This window comes from Schistocerca americana, chromosome 7, assembly GCF_021461395.2.
Source record: "Schistocerca americana isolate TAMUIC-IGC-003095 chromosome 7, iqSchAmer2.1, whole genome shotgun sequence".
NCBI lineage: Eukaryota > Metazoa > Arthropoda > Insecta > Orthoptera > Acrididae > Schistocerca > Schistocerca americana.
In genome coordinates, this window is record NC_060125.1 from 166,974,829 (window position 1) to 166,986,947 (window position 12,119).

Sequence of the window (12,119 nt, forward strand, 5' to 3'; positions counted from 1 at the left end):
TCATTGTTGTTGTTGTTGTTGTTGTTGTTGTTGTGGTCTTCAGTCCTGAGACTGGTTTGATGCAGCTCTCCATGCTACTCTATCCTGTGCAAGCTTCTTCATCTCCCAGTACCTACTGCAGCCTACATCCTTCTGAATCTGCTTAGTGTATTCATCTCTTGGTCTCCCTCTACGATTTTTACCCTCCATGCTGCCCTCCAATATTAAATTGGTGATCCCTCGATGTCTCAGAACATGTCCTACCAACTGATCCCTTCTTCTAGTCAAGTTGTGCCACAAGCTCCTCTTATCCCCAATTTTATTCAATACCTCCTCATTATTTATGTGATCTACCCATCTAATCTTCAGTATTCTTCTGTAGCACCACATTTCAAAAGCTTCTATTCTCTTCTTGTCCAAACTATTTATCATCCATGTTTCACTTCCATACATGGCTACACTCCATACAAATACTTTCATAAATGACTTCCTGACATTTAAATCTATACTCAATGTTAACAAATTTTTCTTCTTCAGAAACGCTTTCCTTGCCATTGCCAGTCTACATTTTATATCCTCTCTTCTTCGACCATCATCAGTTATTTTGCTCCCCAAATAGCAAAACTCCTTTACAACTTTAAGTGTCTCATTTCCTAATCTCAGCATCACCCGACTTAATTCGACTACATTGCATTATCCTCGTTTTGCTTTTGTTGATGTTCATCTTATACCCTCCTTTCAAGACACTGTCCATTCCATTCAACTGCTCTTCCAAGTCCTTTGCTGTCTCTGACAGAATTACGATGTCATCGGCGAACCTCAAAGTTTTTATTTCTTCTCCATGGATTTTAATACCTACTCCGAACTTTTCTTTTGTTTCCTTAATTGCTTGCACAATATACAGATTGAATAACATCGGGGATAGGCTACAACCCTGTCTTACTCCCTTCCCAACCACTGCTTCCCTTTCATGTCCCTCAACTCTTATAACTGCCATCTGGTTTCTGTACAAATTGTAAATAGCCTTTCACTCCCTGTATTTTACCCCTGCCACCTTCAGAATTTGAAAGAGAGTATTCCAGTCAACATTGTCAAAAGCTTTCTCTATGTCTACAAATGCTAGAAACGTAGGTTTGTTTCCTTAATCTTTCTTCTAAGATAAGTCGTAGGGTCAGTATTGCCCCCCAACATTTCTACAGAATCTAAACTGATCTTCCCCGAGGTCAGCTTCTACTAGTTTTTCCATTCGTCTGTAAAGAATTTGCATTAGTATTTTGCAGCTGTGACTTATTAAACTGATAGTTCGGTAATTTTCACATCTGTCAACACCTACTTTCTTTGGGATTGGGATTATTATATTCTTCTTGAAGTCTGAGGGTATTTCGCCTGTCTCATACATCTTGCTCACCAGATAGTAGAGTTTTGTCAGGACTGGCTCTCCCAAGGCTGTCAGTAGTTCTAATGGAATGTTGTCTACTGCGGGGGCCTTGTTTTGACTCAGGTCTTTCAGTTCTCTGTCAAACTCTTCACACAATATCATATCTCCCATTTCATCTTCATCTACATCCTCTTCCATTTCCATTATATTGTCCTCAAGTACATTGCCCTTGTATAGACCCTCTATATACTCCTTCCACCTTTCTGCTTTCCCTTCTTTGCTTAGAACTGGGTTTCCATCAAAGCTCTTGATATTCATGCAAGGGGTTCTCCTTTCTCCAAAGGTCTCTTTAATTTTCCTGTATGCAGTATCTATCTTACCCCTAGTGAGATAAGCCTCTACATCCTTACATTTGTCCTCTAGCCATCCCTGCTTAGCCATTTTGCACCTCCTGTTGATATCATTTTTGAGATGTTTGTATTTCTTTTTGCCTGCTTCATTTACTGCAGTTTTATATTTTCTCCTTTCATCAATTAAATTCAATATTTCTTCTGTTACCCAAGGATTTCTACTAGCCCTCGTCTTTTTACCTATTTGATCCTCTGCTGCCTTCACAATTTCATCCCTCAAAGCTACCCATCCTTCTTCTACTGTATTTCTTTCCCTCATTCCTGTCAATTCTTCCCTTATGCTCTCCCTGAAACTCTGTATAACCTCTGGTTCTTTCAGTTTATCCGGGTCCCATCTCCTTAAATTCCCACCTTTTTGCAGTTTCTTCAGTTTTAATCTACAGTTCATAACCAATAGATTGTGGTCAGAGTCAACATCTGCCCCTGGAAATGTCTTACAATTTAAAACCTGGTTCCTAAATGTCTGTCTTCCCATTATATAATCTATCTCCAGGTTTCTTCCATGTATACAACCTTCTTTCATGATTCTTAAACCAAGTGTTAGCTATGATTAAGTTATGCTCTGCGCAAAATTCTACCAGGTGGCTTCCTCTTTCATTTCTTAGCCCCAATCCATATCCACCTACTATGTTTCCTTCTCTCCCTTTTCCTACTCTTGAATTCCAGTCACCCATGATTATTAAATTTTCGTCTCCCTTCACTACCTGAATAATTTCTTTTATCTCATCATACATTTCATCAATTTCTTCTTCATCTGCAGAGGTAGTTGGCATATAAACTTGTACTACTGTACTATGGTCATTATGGGACCAGAAAACACCGGCTAAAATACAGGAAAAAGTAATATTTAATAATTTGTGGAGAAGAGTCAAGAAAAGACTAGCTGGAAGTGATAAATGTCAAAGAGTGAAGACCCACCACCATATCATCAAAATGTTTAATGCGTTCTGTCCTTCCTAATGCTCCAAAAGAACTAATTTCTGTAGATTTGCCAGGACCATTACCTACTTCTACTGGGGACACAATTTTGCTGTGTCAAATACCTTTTCAAAACATTTAAAACTTTATTTGATAAGACCAACACTAACACTAAAGTAGAAAAATTGGAAACAGATTATTTACGTAATGTGAGGGTGCTTAAATCACTTCCATCAGACAGTGAGCCTCAGTTTATTTCTAAAAGATTTATGCAATGTATTGGAATGATCAAAATAAACCAATAAAGGTATCCACGTATTTTCCACAAGAGAATATGAGTGAAACAGTAATGAAAGAGATCAGTAGGCCATGCTGCATGTATTGTAGCAAAAACATACAAAGTTTTGAGACCATAATAAACAACCTATGGGGTGAATCTTTGGGTTTGCTCCTTGTGAATTGATGTATTGGGAAAAGCCTACCATCATTATTGGAGAAGAGACTGAGTTTCCAATCTTACATGAATTAGCTGAGGATGAAAAAGTTACAATGGCAAAAGATGTGATGAAGAAAAGGGCAATGGAAAGAAAAATGAGACATGATGCTGAAGTAAAACCAACTAGTTTCAAAATAGGAGATTTAGTATTGGTAAAAAAAACTTTAGTGAACACACTATTTCACAACTAGTGCCTTCCCCATCTGGGTAGCACAAAATTCTTTTTTTGGATCGATCTATTCCCTAACTATCCTATCCACATACCATTAGAGGAAGGTAATTATCTTCTGATACTTCCAATACATATGCATACAAAATGTTCACATCAGTAATGGAATTTTCTGTGCACCAAACATCATTTAAAGAGGACAGAAGCTAATGTTATGTCAGTTTAAGATGCGAGAAATGTCTTATGTTATATGCACACCAGTTATGATAGAAATTGTGTGGAAAATAATGAATCTTTTAATGAGTGATGTTATGTAAAGTTTGAAGCAAGTCAGGAATGTAAAAGAATTTGGAATGTGTTAAAAGTGACATTGAATAGGCAAAGATAAACAATAGGACAATTTGTACAGCAGCAGTAGATAAATGTTTTTAAAAATTAATTTAGTACTATTTTTATCTATAATAATTTTGGTGAAGCAATGAAAGCAATATTCTGGACTTAGTCAGAATGAGAAAATGAGCGGGAAGTGGGATGTTTGGTGCTGTTAGGAGAAAACCTTTGAAAGAAAAGACTGTTACCTGGGAGGTTTCAGTTCTCAAAAAACCTATGCCTAAGGCGGACACTAAACTCAAACTAACTACGGTAACAGGAGACTGCCACAGTTAAACTGACAGGCATTGCACCGCCAAAGGGAGGAACTAGTGGACACATCCAGTTGCAGAATGAGCTGGTAGGCAAGAGAGCATTCTCTGTACCAATGCACTCTCACCAGCCCATCAAATGCACTCCATATGACTACCCCCCCCCAGTCCTTCTACTGGTAGAGAGAGGGTGCACCAGTGCGAGTCCCTCCATCAATGGTACCCAATATATCATCCCAGTCAATGGTACTACTGTGGGATGATGTTCATGTCGACTGAGAGATGGTGTTATGCAATACATTCGCCACTATGCTGGCCCAGGCTCAGCCAAAGGCTTACCAAAAAGGCAGTATGTCATATGAAAGTCAATTAGAATGGAAAATTAAAAAAAGCTGAAGAACCATTTTTCCTCGCAATAAAACTGCTCACCACACACATTTCCTCCTCCTTCTGTGGAAGCGATTTTGTGAATCTTAAAAATGAGTTACAAATCATAAAACTTAATGCAAAATTAAATGGCACCTGTGGAAAGTTCTGCTACATTTAGAGTAATATGGGACCTTACAAATTTTGGGAGGATTGAATTATAGCAAATCAGTTAAAAAGATCATGGTTTAAAAATCATATAATTGTTTACATTGAATTAGTTTTGACATTTGTGAAAGTCAAGTGTAGAATGACTTCATGCAACCTGTTACAAAATTACACAAAATTACAGTGAAGTGGCCCTGTGAGTTGGGTCTTCACATGAGGTCGCTAATGTGATGCCATCGGTGTGAGGATAGTGTCAGGAGGATGACTGCTGTCAAAGCGAGTGGATGGTGTAAGGGTGCAGTCAAGGCAGCCAGCAGAACAGCGGCTGAGTGGTGCGCAGGGCCGAGTGGCACGCAGCAGGCTGTGGATGAAACTGAAAGGGTTTGTGCTACCATAGAGGGATTGTCAGGCTTGGTGAGTAGTCTGGTACCTCACGCCACGGGATTTGAATCCCCACCAGACGTCGATGACCCATAGAGGTCTCTGTACCATTGCGCCGTAAGCTGCGGCAGCGCGCACCTCCTAACCCGCATTTAGAGTGAGGGCGCCACAGTGGAACGCATGGTTGCAACGGCCAACAGCGGCATCCCCGATCGAGTACTTAAGCGCCTGCCTGTCGCTCAGCCTGCCAGTCTAACCTCGTGTACGTCTCAGGACATATCGCCCCGCATTAGACAGCATATTGACTTTCGTGTGCTTTACGATTGGATGTGGTTGTCTTGTTTGGTTCATGACTCTGTTGTCTGTTCTTGTTGTGTTGTAAGGTCCTTTGTTGGTCGTGTCCGTCCTCTCCCGTTGTGTTGTTGTTTGCAGGCTACTCCGCGGGTCCCGCCGCGTTTCCGTCACTACAACACTGTGACTGTTCCCGTCGCCATTACAACATTTTGGTGACGAGGTAAACGGTGGTCATTGTTGGTACGGAGGCACAGCTGGCCTGTCTGCTGGAGCAACAGCAGCAGCTCATGCAGCAGCAGCAGCAGCTCCAGTTAGACATCTTACAAAAGTCGCTGCAGTTGTTAATGGACAAAGTTGATGTCCGGGACACGTTACCGCAACAGCTTCAGAGTCCTCGGGTGTTCGATGCATTCCTGCGTCTGCCATCGTTTCAACCCTTTAATGACGCTAAAGTGGACTGGGAAACCTACTTACATTGGCTGAAACAACATTTCAAAGCTTTTCAAGTCACAGACGACTCCTTGCAGCGGTCGTTGTTTTTGTCTTGGGCCTCTCTGGACACGTTCTTTCTTCTCTGCAAGTTGCCACCGTTGTCCGATCCTGTGGCTCTCTCTTTCCGGGAGATCTGCCTTTTGCTGACAAACTATTATTCTCAACGATACCATGTGGTCGTCGCCTCTCGGCTGGAGTACCACCAGTACCATAAACAGCCTAGTCAATCGTATCGTACCTGGGTCACGGACTTGCAGGGTCTCAGACGTTGATGCGATTTTACGTACACCAATCAGCAGTGTAAGGCTTTGTATGCAGAATCCCTGATCCGGGATGTGGTGGTTCAGCTAGCTCCCGATGCCAAATGATCATTTCATTTTTTTCATTAACATGAATGCCACATAATTGGCTTCATTCAACAAATAAAGAAAATTAGGCAATCTCCATGACTGTGATTTACAAAAATGTAAAATCATCTACATTTCTTAACAAAAATTGCAAAATAAGCCTTGTGCCTGATATGCAGGACTTTTAATGTTCAAATACAAAATTCTTTGGTACACAATTATCCACTATAGTGAATCTGCATGACCCCACAATAAGACACAAAATTTGACCATTTAGGAGAAACATCAGTGTAATAATACAAACTACTAATCTCTATGTCTTAACATAAGGAAAGGAGACGCCTAACATGCCCCTCGGTATTAACCTCGATAATCGCCCAATGGATTTTGCTCAGGAATTGGTTCAGGTCATGGGTTATATAATAGCCACAGGTATACAAGCTCCATACACCAAGGCAAACAGAGATTAGAGTGAGAGGGACATTCATAGAACTGGGAATAATCACTTGGTGCATGTAATCTTTGTCATCCATTCCATGATATGAGCAATCAGGAATGATTTCTCTATGCTCTTTAGCTAATAATTTGTTAACTGCATCAAAAGTTGAGTCTTAGACTTGTTGGATAACACTGGCAAGCTGTTTGTGTGTGGTAACACAGTAGGTACGTCTGGCAGATATAACATAAAAGGCTTAAGACCAGATTTTTGGGAGCAGATTAAATAATCAGGAAGCTTAGTAGTGGGCACAACAATGTTGCAAGAAAAAGTGTTATACAGTAATCCACTGTTAGCTATGATGAACCGGTAGATTTAGATATGAGTATAGACTAATAGCAGGTCAAAACTGCTGAGATAGTTTGTGGCACAGAGTACAACAAACTGTTTCTGACAGGGACAAACCAAGATTCATGCATCATAAGGACGGTACAAGAGCAAGTAGGAGTTTTAGTTTATTTTAGAACAGTGCAATTTCACAGTTCCGTACACCAGTATTAAGTGATAATGTAGAAAACCTACAATAATTGCCTTGGGTACAAGACTGTAAGGCTGTAAGAGATATCATCACATGTGTTTGATGATGTTCACTAATGATCAGGACATCCTGGGTCTGCTGGAGGATGTGTTTTATGAGAGGCTGACCAGGCACCTGGAAAGAGTGTATAGATGGTAACACTTGAATTCACAACTGGCGCAAGTGACAGGTAGAGGTATTAGTGACTGTAAAAAAATGTTAGTAAGCATTTGCAAGGACAGTTCAGCAGGCAGTAAGCTAGGGCTAAGTTCTTAGTTTAAACCTAGCTGAATAATAGCATGACAAAAGCGGCTAAGTTTGACAGCTCCTGGTGAATAGTAACCGACTCATGCTGGATTGAATTTCTTGTTCCTCATATTACTGTAAATGTTCAGTAGCTACACTATGAACTTGTATTGTGGTAGACAAAAGATTGTCCTCAATAAGTGTGAGTGCTGGCATACGAGGGTTTCAGAATTTTTGGCAGTAAAAGAAGTGAACTATCGAAGACTTTTAACCCAACAACCAGCACCAGTTTGGTCAGGGGTGTCGAATATTGTTTTCAACACTGTGCTGCCTACATTGAACCCACCTCACTTGGTATGTTGCAGCAGCATGGCGTACTTGCAATTGTTCCTGGGTGGTAATAAGCAACTGTTCCATGTTCCATAAGGTGCGAAGCATTCTGCTGTGGTCAAATCTTCATAACAATGTTTCACATGCCATAAATGATTGGTAATTTATTTTAGAGCTACTTCTTCTTCTTTTAAAATCATTATGTGCACACCAGCCACAGATGACTTAGTGAGGGGTGAACAGTACATTATCCAACTGCTCAGATATCAAACCCTATGATGATTGGTAGGTTTGGAATGGTGGGGCACTAGCAATGCATGTAAGTAGGGCAAACATAATACAGCATCTCGTGGTAAGGATTGGCAGCAGCTGATGAGAGTTCAACGGTACTGAAATGTCTTGGTGAATGTGGTTATCACTTGTTTATGATACATTAGTAGCAACACCATCTGATACTAGCCTCAATGCCTACAATAATACACACTATGTTACATTAGGGCAAGTAAGTCCTAGCACTGTTTCAGTTCAGCAGCTTATAATGCAGAAGAGTTATTTCACATAAGATAACTGGCAGCAGGGAGAATGTTGGCAGATAGTTACCCATATGATGAAGCAGGCTATGTCAAATGTGGCAGCATGAAACACTGAACTTGGACAGCAGCTCATGGAGTGAGCCACGTTCACATGTGTGATGATAATACTTTGCATCCACTCAGAAGTGGAAAAGAGGGGGCGGGGGGCAGTGGGAGGGGGGTGGGGGAGAATATAAGGCATTGTGCAGTTCTGAATGCTTACAAATCACTTGAGATGGTGTTCATGTGGAAGCAGGTGTAGTCTGATGCCTGGAATTATTTTTCTTATAACCTATACATTTGGTCAGCAAAATTGATTGAATGATGAGAAGTGCTGATTCAGACTGGAAAGTAATGGAAAAATCCAAGCAGTCTCAGCTGCAAGCTTGGGTGTACAGTTAGACAATAGTGTATATTTCCTAACAGTGGTTACGAGAGAAGCAGGATGCTCATACAGGTAGTTCAGCAAAATGGATACCAGGTAGCAAAGTAGAACTGGGTCTAGCATAGTCTTCAGGCAAATTCTCACTAACAATAGCCCTAATCATGGCACCATCAATCAAATCATCTATGAAATTCATTCTTCCCAACAGACATGAACTTGAATCTTTAAATACTTATGCAACAACCTACTAAACAATCGTTTGGCAAGATGGCATCCTTTAACCCACCTTCATACACAATATAATCGTCACAATAAATAACAGAACTGTTCTGTTCACTAAACTCGTTCAAATTAATATCTACTTGCACAGTCCTCATTTGTACAAATACCACAACTGTAACCACTTCTTCTTACGTAAATGAAAATAATGATGATTACACCTATGACTATTCGGCAACTCTTCCAACTCCAAATACTTCAATTGAAATGCATCCAAAAGTTCACCAAAATTAGGCTTCTCGCCCCAAATTTCTGGATGACTCAACAAACACAATGAAGCACTCTGTTAATAACAGAACTGTTCTGTTCACTAAACGCCGGCCGAAGTGGCCGTGCGGTTAAAGGCGCTGCAGTCTGGAACCGCAAGACCGCTGCGGTCGCAGGTTCGAATCCTGCCTCGGGCATGGATGTTTGTGATGTCCTTAGGTTAGTTAGGTGTAACTAGTTCTAAGTTCTAGGGGACTAATGACCTCAGCAGTTGAGTCCCATAGTGCTCAGAGCCATTTGAACCATTTGTTCACTAAACTCGTTCAAATTAATATCTACTTGCACAGTCCTCATTCATACAAATACCACAACTGTAACCACTTCTTCTTACGTAAATGAAAATAACGATGATTACACCTGTGACTATTCGGCAACTCTTCCAACTGCAAATACTTCAATTGAAATGCATCCAAAAGTTCACCAAAATTAGGCTTCTCGCCCCAAATTTCTGGATGACTCAACAAACACAATGAAGCACTCTGTAATCCTGTTTCCATATAATAACAATGCAATATTGTATGTTGCTCCTTCTGGATCTCCCCACAGATAGTGGAAGGAATGGTACAGGACAGCAGGTAAATCAGTAAACTCACACCAGTTGCGTTCAAAAAAGTCCACAGCAGACATTTATTCTGAAATTAAACACAAGAACTTGATGGATTTCTGGTACAAAAAGTTACAAAATAATCTACTTTCATATAAAAAGAAATACTTTTTCTCAGAACATTTGAACTATCTTTAACAGGCTCAAGGCCATCTCTCAAAACACCTATAACAAAATTTTTAAACTGTGTATTATACAATTGGTTGTGATCTGGTACTTGACACTTAGCCTCTATATTAGCTAGAACATTGTCCTCTTTAATAGCATCCAATAAACTAATAGCACCTTTAGGCTTGAAATAATTATAAAATTTACCCATTAGTAGTGGTGTTCTGATGCTGAGGTATCATAAATTCAGTTTTTTATACCTTTAGTAGTAGAATTATAGCAATAACGCCAAATTATTATCACTGAACAAAATTAAAGGACTTTTTAGTGTAAAGTGTTGTGGTGTGCACAGAGTGTATTTGGTAGTGTACTACGGAGGTGCAGAGTAATAATATATAGAAGATAATTGTCGAGTGTGACCAAATGGCACTACCTGATATGTTGGAGTAAATCCAGATGGCACTCCCATTTCAGAATGCCATCTGTTTTGCAGAGGATCTTGTACAGGTGTTCTTTACTGTATGACAGCAATGTCCCTTTTAACATTCACAGTATCAAAATTAGTCAAGGGGAAAAATTATAGGTGCAGAGTAATAATATATAGAAGATAATTGTCGAGTGTGACCAAATGGCACTACCTGATATGTTGCAGTTAATCCAGATGGCACTCCCATTTCAGAATGCCATCTGTTTTGCAGAGGATCTTGTACAGGTGTTGTTTACTGTATGACAGCAATGTCCCTTTTAACATTACAGTATCAAAATTAGTCAAGGGGAAAAAACTTGTCACACCACATTACTGTATAAGTGTCCAAACACACAGAATGCATAAAAATGAAAACATGTATATCAGTAAAACAAATAAAAACCCTGATTTGCAAGACTTTGAGCATATGTGAATACACTGCATCTTGCAGATGAAACAGGGCACCGGTATGAGCTGAAGATGGCCTAGCACATTCTGTGTGTAGATAAGGGATGAGCGTGTTGTGACCAGTTCGCTGGTATACTGTCTATGTTTTACTTTGACTTTTTTGCCCCATAAAGTGATGAATTAACAAAGGGGTCACTACCCTTGAGCAAAAGAATTCTACTCTATTGGTAGTTTAAGCCCACAGAGACAAGAACTTGCGTAGGTTCTTTAAATGGCCTACGCATATAAATAAATATTTGCACCATCTCTGTATGGCAAAGATATCATAGGGATGTATGATTATATGTATGGTGATAGAAAATTGAAGAACAAAAATTGCAATTATTTTATGTACCTCATTTGTCTTTTTTCACCAATCTTGGTGTCTGTTGGTTTTTTGAACCAGTGTGAGAAAGACATATGTAATAGTGCTCACTCAGTACTGAGTTAAGTAAAAGCTATAATATGCAGGAATTCCAAGTTTTCATTCTACTGCCAAGCTACATCCTACTTTCCTTCTCCTGATGTGATGATGACTTACATTTTTAAATGGACACTTTAAGTGGCAAAGTCAACACATAGAGAAAATAGCTGTCGCAACCATGACAGCACTGTAGTGCATCATTGGGGAGAAAAGGTAAATTACCAAGCCACACACTTAACTGAAAGATGTAAATAAGAATTTCATGTTTTAGTTCTGCCACAATGTTCTTAACATGCACACATCTATGCATATGCACATTTCTGGGCAGACAATTTTTGGTGTGGCTTAACGATAATTACTGCATATGTCTCTCTCCCCAACTGATATAAGCTCCATCATAACATTTTTGACAGTTTAGCTAAGGGTTCCACTGAGATATATAGCTACCTGGAAGTCTGAAAGAAACTAGGAATATTGTTATGTATGTGCATAGTCACTACCCAGTGAAAATGATAAAGGATACAGTTGAGAACGCTGTGCAAGGTCATAGACAAAGTGAGAGGTCACCTCAGGAAAGGTGGAGTAATTGCAAAATGAATTAAAACTGCCCGTGGGGTGATATTTTCTGCCAAGGGTAAATAAAACAAATACTGCCTTCAGGGCAGATTATGCTCTTTATGGACATCTCATTAGCTGAGAGCCCCATCTACATGCCAGTGCTTTCTGTACCTAGAACAAATGATTGTGTAGCCATCTAGGGAGCAACTGCAATAAGTCAGTAAACAAGGTATGTACGCTATGACTGAGGGAAACAATTTAGTGCTTGTAGAATACATGTTAGACGTAACAAGAGGTATACACAAGTTTTAAACCAATATATCATATTAATGACCAATGGGCATCAGTGACGTCCATAGGTCATGAAAAACATGAGGGGCT